General features: G+C 40.4%; 1 protein-coding gene and 1 pseudogene across 2 annotated transcripts in view; one reads left to right on the top strand and one right to left on the bottom strand.

Moving 5' to 3' along the window:
- The window catches only part of PDE3A (phosphodiesterase 3A), a gene marked incomplete at its 5' end in the record, with an annotated part of 271313 nt that overhangs the window by 82891 nt on the left and 174245 nt on the right, over positions 1-14177 (top strand). The gene's annotated exons all lie outside the window — the stretch shown is intronic.
- The window catches only part of LOC308243340 (melanoma inhibitory activity protein 2-like), a 69879-nt pseudogene continuing 59021 nt past the window's right edge, over positions 3320-14177 (bottom strand). The window contains exons 3-5 of the transcript in view: positions 5408-6521; positions 4436-4975; positions 3320-3423 (exon numbers count right to left, since the gene is read on the bottom strand). The product of the transcript in view is annotated as a melanoma inhibitory activity protein 2-like (transcript). The remainder of the gene's footprint in view (positions 3424-4435; positions 4976-5407; positions 6522-14177) is intronic.

Here is a 14177-nt window from a genome sequence, read left to right as displayed (position 1 = left end):
GTACATTTAAAGGATCATTCTATTAGCTGCTTTGTGGTAATATGAGAGAAGGCAAAGAAGGAGGGAGAACCTTACAACACTGGTTTATGTAGCAGAAAGTTACAGGACAAGGGGCTTTAAAATTATGTAGTCCATGAAAATTAAGTTCCTTTTTTCAGTAATGTGGTCATGTAGAGGAGGTTTCAAAGATGACGCATCTCATAGTTCCATTCCTTCCTATTGTAAAATGAACCAGCACGTATTTATCAAGTATTTATTAGTTTAAGGCACCTGTAGCTGAGTTTTTATTTCTGTCCCGCTTACCCTCTCCCCCTTGCCTAGCAGGTCCCAACCTCTCCATCATTAATATCAGTTTTCCATGTGCATTGAATAATGTCTTTTTCCTGATAGGGCTTTACACTGCCCACTTTCCCTTTCTGGCAATGAATACACGTGAACAACAAGTAGTCACACCTCTTAAACTGACAAGCTCTTGCCAAAACACAGAAACAAACAAAACCAGTTGGTGGTACTGTTTTTCATCAGCCCATTTATATTCTGAGGAGTCTAGTCCATCAGATAAGTTTCTATTCTGTTTAAATTCATTGACTTTATGCATCAGTCACTATTTCCTACATGTTGCAGCAAGATTAAGAATATCATTAACTTGACAACAAATGATGGATATATATATAAGCTCTAAATTGCCTTGTGAGTGTTCAAAATTAAAGAAATAGCCCTAGGCAGTTGGGCTTAGTTGATAGAGTGTCGGCCCACAGACTGAAGGGTTCTGGGTTCAATTCCGGTCAAGGGCACGTACCTTGGTTGCAGGCTCGATACCCTGGACGGGGCTCATGTAGAAGGGAACCGATTGATGTGTCTCTCTCATATCGATGTTTCTCTCTCTCTCTCTCCCTCTTTCTCTCCTTTCCTCTCTCTCTCCCCCCTCTCTCCTTCTTTCTTCCACTCTCTCTAAAAATAAATGGAAAAAATATCCTTGGGAGGTAATTAACAACAACAAAAATAAAGAAATAAAGCATTAATTCCCTTTGGTTTGAACAATTCAAGACACGGCCTCAACCCCTTTATAGGTCAGGCCCTGGAAGAAGTGAATGTGATGAAATGATGGTGCTCCATGAACTAACATCAAAGGTGATTACAGCAAATGTAGGGAAAGGGTGAAGCATGTCTTACATTTGCAGCCTCAGACATGAAGAGGAGACCTGGATAGTGATAAAAACAGGGAGTGTTTCTATTATGAACTTGGGTATGTTCAGTCCTGGATTCTGTGAAAGAATCCAGGACTGGGTTTGAGCCTCTGAGGGTCAATAAATTTCACACTAGGAAAGACCTAATCTTGAGCCTTAGAAAACACCTCATACTCTTGCCAGTTGTCAGCAAACCCATCACCACTGCTAGTAAAATAACTCCAAAAGCAAATCAAGCTGGCAGGCATCACACACATACGTGTGTCGGTTCCACAGCATCACTTCCATTGGGCCCCACACTATTCTGTTTATATTAGAAACAACTACTAGAAGTCTAGAGGTAAAGACTGGCATTAAATTCTCCAGTGAGGCAGGAATAAGTGTTAACAGCTGTACCTGGGTGCATTCCGCTGCCTAGCCCTGGCAATAGTTCACCATTTAAGAGAAGCTCACTACATACCTTGGGAAAAAAAAATGTCTACCATATTGTGCAAATCCATGTAAATCTTCTCATTTCCCCCCCTTTTTTTCCGAGTTAACTCACACAAGTATCTATAAGGCTTTTCCAAATACTTTGTTAAGCCTGAAAAACGTTCCCTCCAAATTTATAGCGTGTCCAAATGGCTGCAGATTACAGCCACATGTGAGTATGTATGCATACATGGAATGAAGCCAGTTTTTAAAATGTGGGTGGTAGTGCCTTTAACTGGGACTCCGACTGCGTTACACCGGAGTGGGAAACATCAGGAATCAACTAGAAATTCTTTAAAAGCAAACCGAATTTGGGAAAGACCAAGGAAATGGGAATATGGCCTCACCTTTTATTCCTCACTTAATGACAAAAATACTTCCCTCACTGTGTTTGTTGTTTCTTCCAGATGATCTTTGCATACCCCGTCCATGGAGTATAGAGTCATTGGCCTGTACTCATTTTTTTCTTCCTGGAGGTATAAATAGACTGATGACGCTTGATGCTCTCTGCAGTCCGTGCATCATTCATACCGTACATCTCCTTTCTAGGTCACAAAGCTTTTAAAAAAAACCAGCAGCGGTAGCAGCATGTGAGAAGATGAGCATGTGACCCCCTCTCTCACCTCAGAGTAGTGCCTTTGATAGCATCCAGACAGCAAGCATGGAAACATGACATTTGGTGGCTCAAGAATATCAGAGGGAAAATAGCCATTCTTACCAAATAGCTTCAAAATAGCATCATCGGAGCATTTTCTCCTCCTCCCTTTCTCACCCACATGTCTGAAAGGAAACCCTTCCCATCCAAAGTATTACAAAGCATTTGTATTTTGTGAGAATTTGGAGAGCCTGCTTCTCCTACTACAACTATCTGCCTTCTCCCTTTGTCCAGTCGGATCATTTCAAATCAGGAGAAAGTGTCATCTCCCTTCCCCCCCCCCCCCTTCAGTAAAATAAAAATGGTCATGCTTTCTGGCAGTCATTTATTATTAAGTGCCTACTGAGGAATAGTGTCGTGTGCAGTGTTGAGTGATTTGAGATGAGGCAAGTGAGGAACATTATTCTCTGCTCTCCTCCGGCCTCATCACTTTGCTTGTGAACTATGATCTTTAGCCCAACTCTTCCCAAGAGGGTTAATTGCCTGAACTAATCTCATATTTGGGTGAGGCAGGGAATGAGATTGGTGAGTGGCAGAGGGAGTGTCCTAGGAGTTGTTGAGTTTGAGTCTTGGACTCCAACTTTTTCAACCTTGTTCTCTTCTTAGTCTGTCAAAACGTTTTAAGGAACATCAATTCTCTCTTTGAGTAAATATGCATTGCGTGTATACTATGTGCCAGACTATTTTAAGCATTTAGGATACCAGTTAACAATTGATAGATTTCTGTTCACTTGAAATTTCATTCAAATAGATAATATCTCAGTGGAATAAGTGTTGTGAAGAAATGTCAAGCAGGCTGAGTGGAATCAGTATGTGGATATGGACCATAAGTACTACTTAATATAAGATGGCTAAGGGAGCTTGAACTGATAAGGGGACATCTCCTTTTTTCAAGGGTATAAGCCATGTGCATGCAAATCTGGGGAAATTCATTCCAGGCAGAGAAAATGGCAAATGTAAATATCATTGGTGAGGGAAGAGTAGGGGAACAAATTGACAAGAGGTCCTAGAGGAGGCAGTGGGACACACCATGGAGGCCCTTGTAGGCCATGTTGAGGTCTTTGGACTTTATCCTGACCAAGATGAGACCTCTCAGAGAACAAGCATGATCTTTAGAAGAAGATGTAGCACATAGATTATCAATGGGCCAGTGCAGGCATATGTCATATTTTGATGAATACATCAAATATACTTTTATTTCAAAGGGAGATGGATGTCAAAATTTTGAGCTGATCAGGTCTTGTTAGGGGGTAAGAATTGTAGCATAACAACAATCTGGTGCTAAACAAAGGTTGAGTGGGTTTACTTGGGTGTGTGGGAACTCTGCCTTGCAACTTTGAGAACACATTCAAGGTAGAAAACAAATTGTAACTTACGCTGAGTTAGAGTGCGAAGGATGAGCAGGTGAAAAGCCTAGTGACCTTCAGAAAGGTGTTTCCATTTTATGAAACTCGCTGTTAACATCAAGTATTTATCTTTTAATCCTTTCCAATATGTCAGCAAAAGTTGTAGTATTTGGAAGTATGCCTTGATAACTTCACAAAGGCTGTAGATATTTAAGAACATGGTTCAAATTTCCAGTCTAGGAAAGTTTAAGACCTCAATGTAATAACAGCTCTCCTAAACACTGCAGTGGTATCTAATTCACCTCTACTTCACCCATTTTTGTGGATGAAAAGACCAATGCCTTTTTTGAATGTCAGTAGATCTCAAAGCAAAAGGGGAAAGAACTAGCTGATTATTATCAATGCCAAACAAGTCTTTAAAAAGAAATGAAAACTTCTAAGTCCTTGCCTTTGTGGAGGAGGAGCTAGTTCAGAGAAGGTTGGCCTGCTGGAGGAGTTTTTGTCCTATGACTGTTCCTGTGGAGTTGAAAGGGACCCCGTGTCAGGTTTCCTGTGAGGAAATGACAATAGCCTATCACAGCTTGGCTATTCTTCTTTAGGAATCTGATGGTCTAGACCAGTGGTTGGCAAACTCATTAGTCAACGGAGCCAAATATCAACAGTACAACGATTGAAACTTCTTTTGAGAGCCAAATTTTTTAAACTTAAACTTCTTCTAACGCCACTTCTTCAAAATAGACTCGCCCAGGCCGTGGTATTTTGTGGAAGAGCCACACTCAAGGAGCCAAAGAGCCACATGTGGCTTGCGAGCCGCAGTTTGCCGACCACTGGTCTAGACTCTGGAGGATTCCCTGGGCCTCTTGAAGTTCTTCCTCCTTCCCTCTTCCTCCTCCCCGTGGAAACAAAGGTGAAAGTCTGAGCAGATCCTTTAACAAAGTTGGAGGGGAAAGAAAAGTTCTTGCTTCAGATAAAAGTCGAACCAGTGGTGAGGGACCACATGGGAGTGCTCTCCGCCAAATGTATTTGGAAGATCAAGTGCACAGGGATCTTTTCCTAAAAGTTCACATTTAAATCCGGTTTCAGTTAAGTTTTTGTCTGTCACAAGATTTTTCTTTATTTAAATCATTGAGGTTCCTTTCAGCAGCCCAAGCTGCCAACCAATTATCATGTGCTTTTTTCTCATGGGAAATAATCTGCCCTTGATAAGAATGAATGGTTCTCTCCATTTCTTCTTCAAGACCTTTGGTTCACTTTCTCCAGCTCTTTAGCTGCCAGGCTGATCTCTTCATATGCTTTAGAAAGTTTCTCCTGTTTCTCTAACCCAGCAATTTTCAACATTTTTTTAAATCTCATGGCACACTTAAACTAATCCCAAAAATTCTGCGGCACACCAAAAAATATATTCCTTGCCGATCTGGAAAAAAAGGTATAATTTTAATTGATTTAAAAAATAATAGTAGTAATTACCTACCCTTTTTTCTCCAAAGTGACTTTAAAAAAATCAGGTGCCTATACTTATATATTAGGATTTCGGTACCAAGAATTAACCAATCAGATGCAACTCTGTTATATGACTTATTTATTTATGTTTCAAGACAGGGCATTCACACTGGTTGGATATTGTATTGGCTATTGTCATTTTTTTTTTTTAACAGTCCAAAGGAAAAGAGGCCAGTGCCCCTGACTAAATAGTCAGGTATTGCATGTTTAAAAAAATTCTTGTGGCACACCAGTGTGTCACAGTATACCAGTTGAAAATTGCTGCTCTAACTGGTAATTTTCTTCTATTAATTTTCTCCAAAGTGTAAATTCCTTTTCTTGATACAGTTCAGTCCTTCCTTTAAATTTCTGCTTTAGTTCATGATTCTCACTTTCAAAATGTTCATTTTCTGACTGCAAAGATGCTTGTTCAGTCTAGAGATTTTTAATACACTCTGTGAGCTCTTCCTTTATTTTATCTACTTCAGATAACCAAGTGTGAATTTAGTTTCTTTCTTCTTCTAGGGTTTTTAAAGATGCCTTTAACTTAGCAGCATGAATCTACTTCTTCAAAGCTCCCTTTGGTTATCATTTTCTGAATCATTCTTCTTTCCAATTCCAAGTTATCACCCATTAAATCTTCTCCATGCAGAGCAGCACATTATTGCAACTTTAGCAAGCATTCAGCCAGAGTTGATCTGTTTTCCTTTATCATATAGAACTTGTTTCACATATACTTTGGAGTCTTCAAATGTTATTTTCTGTTTATTGAGCTCACTCACTTGTTCTTTCCATTCAACTTCTTGTAAAAGTTCTTTCCAGCTTTCCTGAAGTTAGAAATTTTCACTCAAAGCATCTTTATAGCTATCGTAAGTGGGTCTTCATTCATTTGAAATATTTTGAAGGCTGTCATTTGGCTTCAGTGACATGTGATTTGAGTGATTTTGATTCATCTCCTACGGCCTGTATCCTTTTTTAATTATCCACCGTCAATTCATCTTGTTCAGAATGTTTCAATTTCTCTTCTTTTAACTCTTTTCTTTAGAAAGAGTTTTTCCTCCTCAAATGCAGATTTGGAAATGTTCAGCTTTTCACAGATTGCCTCCAAACTTTGAGCTTCTGTTGACTCCTCCTCAAAGCTGGAATCCTGTCATGACTAAATCTTCATACTGCTTTTGTACGAGGCTAAATTTTTCAAGTAGTTTACATCTTTCTTCCATTCATGTAGAAAGTGCTACAGCAAACTTTTCCTCTCTTGCCACATAAAACTGGTTTCTAATCAATCGAAAACTTCTCCATAAAAACAAGAAAACAGCACACAGTTCAACAATAGCTGCACCTATCAGCAATTCCCATGGAAAACCATTAGAATTAGGACCTTTTCTAATATTTCCAGGGAATGCTGCCACAACCCTGGTAGTTTTTCCAGGACCAGCCCCAAGTACAGCTGAGGGGCAGTTCTGGGCTCCTTAGATACATGGCTCAGCCAGGGCCTGACTGAGCCAAGAGTAAGCAGCAGAGAACACTCAGCTTCCATCAGAACCCAAACTGGCACCAGGCAACTGGACCAGACCCCTACAGAGCTGGTTGCACGGGGTTGATGGAGGAAATGGCATCAGCAGGTCTCAAGTGTCCATGCTGCCCATTGGGTGGGGAGTGTAGGTCCGGTCCCTATGTTGCCTTTGTGTCCATGTGATCCGAAGGAACAAGCCAGTCCCTGCAAGAGCCTGTGACTTGCCCTCTCCTTGCAGCCCCATCTGCTGCTTGGTTTAGGCCAGGCAGCTGCAGGGAGCTGGGGAGGAGGGGCAAAGCCTGTTTGTTTTTGTATGTGTCCTGAGGTACCAGTATGTGTCCTGAGGTACCAGTATAACTGGACGGTGTGTGATGCAAATTTTCTTTGTTCTTAAAGACTGGCTCAGGCCTGTAAATGGCTGATCTGATGTTGAATAAAAAGAGACATATGGGCACAGACATTAATTTGTCTTGTGTGAATGAGTTCCTATCTTTGAAGTGATTTTTCTAAAGCTTTCCAGATATAACTAATTGCCATCAAACCTTACCTTATAGAGAGAAAATCAAATATTTTAGGAGAAACACTCTCACCATGTTACGAACCTATGAAATATCAGACTTAATTTATACTACTAAGAAAATCTCAGTATGATCAATGAAGAAGCAGCTAATGGCACGAGAATATAAAAGAATCCTGAAATGAAATTAGAGGATTAGCCATAGCATAGGCTCTTTGTACATAACTGTTTACTTCTGTTTCTTAGGTTCCTTATACCCTATTTGTTTATTTTTACTTTTTTAGAGATATGAAGTTACATAGAGCTTATAAAAATTCTGTGTTTTTCTTAGTTCATCAAAACTTCCTTTCTGAAGATAAAAGTCGGTGAAACTGGAGGTTGCTCTACGCATTTCTTCTCTTCATTAGTATGCCATTTTTTCCATTTCTACAGTGTATGTATTTCAAGAACAGAGTGTCCTTTATGTTAGTTCATATGAAGTTGTGGCCTAACACATGCCTACAACTCTGATGTGATTCCCTTTATATCAGCTTCCCAAGCTAAATACTTACACATTCTAGAATTTAAATATCATTAGTACTTTTATTTAAAATGCTAGCATATCCTGAATAAAATAGGAACTATACAACTTGAATATCCTAGAGATGGATAAACGGGGGAAAGCAAATAGGACGAATGATTCTTACTTCTTAGAAGTTGAGAGACTATATCAAAACCAGTGTTCCAGAAGAAGGAAGTAGTCTAAATAATACAAATATGTGCCAAAAATATTACTCATCTTAGATCTCCCCTTGTGAGATTTTGGATCAATAAGAAGCTGTGTTTATATGGAAGCTGTTGAGGGGCCATTGCTGAGTGTGAAGAGCCAATGAACTAAGTCAGCAGGTTAAAACCTGACCCTCTGGTCCACTTATTTTTCTCTCTTTTGCCTCTTGAAAAGCATGTTCCCTAGAGATCCATTCAAATAGTCCCTAGGAGTCCAGAGGCCCCACCCTTTGTCCAGTACACTGAACTGTGTTACGCAATGTGGAAATTGTTCCCATTCCAGTTCCTGACGGCCAAACTCGTGGAAGTCAGGCAAAGACACAGGATGCTTCTGTGGAACACAAACACTTTGCACTGACAGGATCTGTGAATAGAACTAGTTCTGTTATACAAGCAAATACATTGGGTTTAAAATTTTTTTATAAAGCATGTCAGCCATTAAAAGCTCTAATAATTAAGAATTCTTACTGGGAAGCAATAATTTGCATCTGTTTCAATAAAATGAGGTGGTGGAAGAGATGTAAAGGTACCAGTTGGTGACCCATTGAACAAGGTGCTCTGAGTTCTATTTAGGTGACTGTATGTGATATGATGCATGACCATGAGTAATATTGTGAATGTGGGTGTTTTTTTTTTTTTATTGTAGCTTTAAGACTAAATAATGACTAGTACATTATTTTAAAATGTCTCATAGTAAGGGGCCATTTTGTCTATTTTTGTGTTTCTGGCTCTGTTTTTTTGTGTAGTTGATGCTGTAGACAAATTCATTCTGAATATGGAAATGACTTAATCTATGAACAATTACCTGAATGTGGCTTTGTGTGTGACAGATAAAATTTGAATTTTAGGATAAATTGTTTCTTACTTTTCTCCTCCTTATAAGTTGTCACCTGTTCCAATTACTAAAGGAACCTGCCTTTCTCCATCACTCATTTTTAGTTTGAATGCTAAAATGAAATCTAAAGTGTGTGTTTCCCATCACGTGGTTATAAGGGCAAAAAATAAATTGTCCTATGAACTCCAGAGTTGAATTCAAAAATTACAGAAATAAACACAAATTGTATTAGCTTTTTGGATACTTCTTTGTTTTTCTCATTGTTGGGTGGGCAGCCTTTGTTAAATATGACTTCCAAAGTTTTTTCTTGGTTGTTGAACTACTTGACCAGTGTATTATTTTTATAAGTACACTCAATTTTTATCTAATTGGGAGTAAAGGAGGACAGCTGTTAAACATAAATCCTAAATTATTGGTTGTTTTCATCCTTTAGAAAATTCCAATTTTGAGAAATAGCAGATAGAGTTGGTTGAAACAATAAATTATAAATGCAGTATATGAAATCTCTGGAAAGGCTTCTCTAAGAAAAGAAGATAAAAGAAAGGAGATCAGTGATAACTCCACTCTTCTTTTGTTTGTGTGTCTAGGAACCTTTAATTCTGTAATAAATGATAAAGATAGGTTAACCCAACCCCTTTTTAAAAAGCGGAGGACACCCAGGCCCCAAAGCTTTGTACAATAATTTCCTAGGTTCCTGCCTGGTACTTTTTCCATCACTTCATAGACCTAAATGCTTCAGCATTAAATGTTTTATAAAAATGAATTATTATTCTTGATTATATAAAAGAGAATTTTTAAAAAGCTCTCTTTTGTGATTTACTTTTTAAAGCATGTGATACTCTCTTAAAAGCATTGAAAATGCATCTTCTGGCATCTTTTCTTAGATTTTGGACTGTATTTGTTATGTGTTGTTAGGATATCCACTTTAAATCTGAATGTTTGAGCTAATTAGACAGTGGAATGTTGTTCAATGGATAAGAACATTTCTTTAAACACTCATTTAAATTAATAGCAAGTCTGCCTCTTGTAGCCTGCTTTGTGATTTTTGTCCTTTAAGCTCAGGTAAAGTAAGTTGCATTGTTTAGGTTTTAAGATAGCAACATTGTTTTTACTAGGATTGAACTCTATAAATTAATTATGGTATTTATTTTTTCATTTGCTATTAAGTTCTGAGAATTCCATTTTATACTCTGAGCTATCTCAGAATCTTGCTTTCTTTTATTTTAATGTTAAATATTATATATTTTGCATTTGCGTCTAGTGCTTATTATCATTAGCCTTTTGTCTGGAAATTAAAGAGGCAGATGACTGAGTCCTGCACTAACCTTTGATCTGGGGCAAGTTATTTAATTTCTCTGGATCTTATTTGATCATTGGTAAAATTGTCCCTATAACGTGGATCTATCAATAGTACTGACTGTAAACCTTAAATGAAACGATAATAATAAGTTGTCTGGCATGGCATTAGACACCTAGTAAGTTTGTGCGAATTATCCTATCTAATAAAGAGGGAATGTGCAAATTGACCATCATGCTGTCACAAAGATGGCAGGGCCCATAGCCACAAGATGGTGGCACCCAGTCCCCTCAGCCCCGCCGGGGAGGTGGCAGGCACGCAGTGCAGCCAGACCCACCCTCAGCCCCCAGCCACCCAGGGCTGGCCAGAGGCGCAGGCAAGCCTCAGATGGCAGCTGTCCAGCCGATGCCCGAGGTGCAGGCAAGCCTCAGATGGTGGCTGCCCAGCCGCCCAGGGCCGCCCAAGGCTCAGGTAACCAGGGCCGGCCAAGGCTTGCGCTGCTGGCAGTGGCAGCAGCAGAGGTATGATGGGGGTATCGCCTTCCCCTGATTGCCAGGTCACCTCCCACCCCTGAGGGCTCCCAGACTGTGAGAAGGGGCAGGCCGGGCTGAGGGAACCCCCCTCCAGTGCATGAATTTTCATGCACCGGGTCTCTAGTAGTTATATATAAAGATGCAAGAGACAGCTCAAGTTACCCTGACAGCAAGGTCTGCCTAATGTTTCAGGTTGTACTGATGGTCTTGCCTGCACTTCCTCTCCCACCATTAGGCAGCTTCAGACATGCTAGACTTCAGGGCATTGTTTTCTGTTGCTGTTATGACTTTTAACCTAACTACTGTTGAGAGGAATTAGACACGAGTGCCTGAGAAGTGTTTGTTCACTGCATGGTAGTCATGGATTGGCAAGCTCCGTAATTGGATTTAGTAGGACTTCTCTACACAAAGGGTGGAAGAACCACAAAGCACCCTCTCCAAGTTTCAGATGTCTTCACTGGCAGGAGTCTTTTTGTTAACTGACCCCAGAGGAGAGGTAACTAAATAGTTTATTTTGCACACTCTGAGGCTGCCACTTTGTCAGTCCATGTATCGCTAATGTGGTCTAGTTTTTCGAGCCCTCACAATTCCACACTGAACTGGGAAGCCAAGTCCAAAGCCTTGGAGCTCACGGGCGCTTCTCTGCATTTCAGAACCCAGTGATGGTTGGCTTGAAAATCATGACTCACAAAGCACGAGGAGGCAGAGATCACTTCGCACCATTCCCCTTGTTATTTTTAATTTTTATTTTTGGGGCAGATTTTGAGACATATGGTCATGCTTAACCCTGAATGGCTTCCAAGCCATTCTTTAAGTGTGGAGTGACTGGAATTTTCAGGTTTTTCTAGCTTCCCCAACAATCAGTATCCTTCTAGTTACCTGAGTGTGACATCCAAGATCCGTTTTTGCCTGCCCTTTGAGCTTCATTACTCACTTTTACTATGTTGTATGTCCTGTCAGTTCCTATCTGTCGACTTCGCTCTATTCCCATAGCCTGGACCCATTTAGTCATCTCCCACCTCGCTGGTGGTCATGGTCTCTTTCTAACCTCCCACTCCCCTCCAGTCTTTCCCATTGTCTTCAAAGTCACTTTCCTGAAGCATACTTCTGCAGGGTGCTGGTTCATCTGAGAAACTGATAGACTCTTTCAGAATTAGATAAATTAATTCAAATCTGTGTTGGTGATAATAATTATTTAGGAACTTTTCCAGTTCAGAAACACGTAAAATTTCCTTTTAGTAAACACAGGTGCTTTTATATGCTTTAAAAAGATATTGCATACTGAATAATGTCTAGAGAAGCATAATAGTTTTAAACACAACACATATTTTTGATGAGATATGAAAGTTCATATTGTGTGGAAGAAGTAGGGAAATAGTAAGTTATTTAGGATATCAAAACAGAGAAAATTATTTAATGCAGCTTAACAGTGCTCTAATTGTAAATAATTCTGAAGTTAAATGTCAGTGTGGAGAATGAAGGCAGACAAAATAGATATTCCCATGGGACAACTGTTCTTTTATGGGCTTTCAGGGAACTCTAAATGACTTTCTTTGCCAAAAATGACTTTGGAAAATTGTGTCTTCTCTTCTAAATTTGATTCCATCCCTACCTCTTCTTGGAAAACATATCTTAAATTTAATCTCTTTCTCCTGGCAACAATTGTTTGGATATGACAACGAAAGCACAAGAAACAAAAACAAAAATGAAAAAGTAGGATTACATCAAACTAAAAAGCTTCTGCTTTTAGTAAAACAAACCATCAACAAAATGAAAAGGCAACTTACAGAATGGTAGAAAATAGTTGCAAATCATATATCTGATAAGACGTTATATCTAAAATATATAAAGAACTCATACAACTCAATAGCAATAAAACAAATAATATAATTTAAGAGTATTACGCTAGGCGAAATAAGCCAAAGAGTATCACATAATCTCACTCATATGTGGAATCTAATGAACAAAATAAACTAATGAACAAAATAGATCCAGAGACATAGCAGCAGGGAACAGACTGTTGGAATCTCAGAGGGAAGTTAGAGAGAGCTGGGAGGGTGGGAAGAGATTAACCAAAGAACTTATATGCATTATATGCATAACCCATGGGCACAGACAATAGTGTGGGGAAGGCCTGAGGTGAGGCTAGGGCTGGGTGGAGTGGGTGGAATAGGGGACATCTGTAATGCTGTCAACAATAAAAAAAACACCACACTATGAGATATCAACTCACACCTGTTAGGATGGTGTCATCAAAAGGAAAAGAGATAAATATTGGTGAGGATATAGAGAAAAGGGTACCTTCATGCACTGTTGATGAGAATGTAAATTGGTACAGTCACTGTGGAAAACAGTATGGAGGTTTCTCAAAGAATTAAAATAGAACTATTGTATGATCTAGCAATCCCATTTCTGGGTATATATCCAAAGGAAATGAAATCAGGTTTTAGAAATGATATCTGCAGTCCCATGTTCATTGTAGTATTCTTCACAATAGCCAAGATATGAAAACAGCCTAAGTGTTTATCTATGGATGAATGTATAAAGAAGATGTGGTGTATATACACAGTGGAATATTGTTCAGCCTTGGGAAAGAAGGCAATTTATGACATTTGTAACAACTTGGATGGGTTTTGAGGGCCCTATGCTTAAGTGCAATGTCAGATAGAGAAAGACAAATGCTGTAAGTTATCACTTACTAGTATATGTGGTACCTTACAAAAAAGTCAAACTCATAGAAACAGAATAGGATGATGGTTGCCAGTCCTAGGGAATGGGGGGAATGGAGATGAAAGGGGACACCTTTTCAGTTACAGGGTGAATAACTTCTGGAAATCAAATGCACAGCATGGTGTTATCCTATATAATAAAGAGGTAATATGCAAATTGACCATCACTCCAACACACAAGATGGCTGCCCCCATGTGGATACAAGATGGCCGCCACAAGATGGCTGGCAGAGGAGGGCAGTTGTGAGCAATCAGGCCAGCAGGGGAGGGCAGTTGGGAGGGTCCAGGCTTGAAAGGGAGGGCAGTTGGGGGCAAACAGGCCTGCAGGGGAGGGCAGTTAGGGGTGAATGGGCCGGCAGAGGAGGGCAGTTGGGGGCGACCAGGCCTGCAGGGGAAGACAGTTGGGGGCGACCAGGCCAGCAGGGGAGGTCAGTTAGGGGTGACTGGGCCAGCAAGGGAGGGCAGTTAGGGGCAACCAGGCCTGCAGGAGAGGGCAGTTGGGGGGAAACAGGCCTGCAGGGGAGGGCAGTTGGTGGGGACCAGGCCTGCAGGGGAGGGCAGTTAGGGGTGACCAGGCCTGCATGGGAGGGTAGTTAGGGGCAATCAGGCCGGCAGGGGAGCAGTTAGGCATCAATCAGGCTGGCAGGGGAGTGGTTAGGGGGTAATCAGGCTGGCAGGCAGAAGCAGTTAGGGGCAATCAAGGCAGGCAGGCAGGTGAGCCGTTGGGAGCCAGCAGTCCTAGATTATGAGAGGGATCCCAGATTGGACAGGGTGCAGGCTGGGCTGAGGGACACACACACCACTCCCCCCCACCCCCGTGCACAAATTTTATGCACTGGGCCTCTAGTAG

The sequence above is a fragment of the Plecotus auritus genome (assembly GCF_963455305.1).
Source record: "Plecotus auritus genome assembly, chromosome: 3".
NCBI lineage: Eukaryota > Metazoa > Chordata > Mammalia > Chiroptera > Vespertilionidae > Plecotus > Plecotus auritus.
This window is presented reverse-complemented; position numbering and strand designations above follow the sequence as displayed.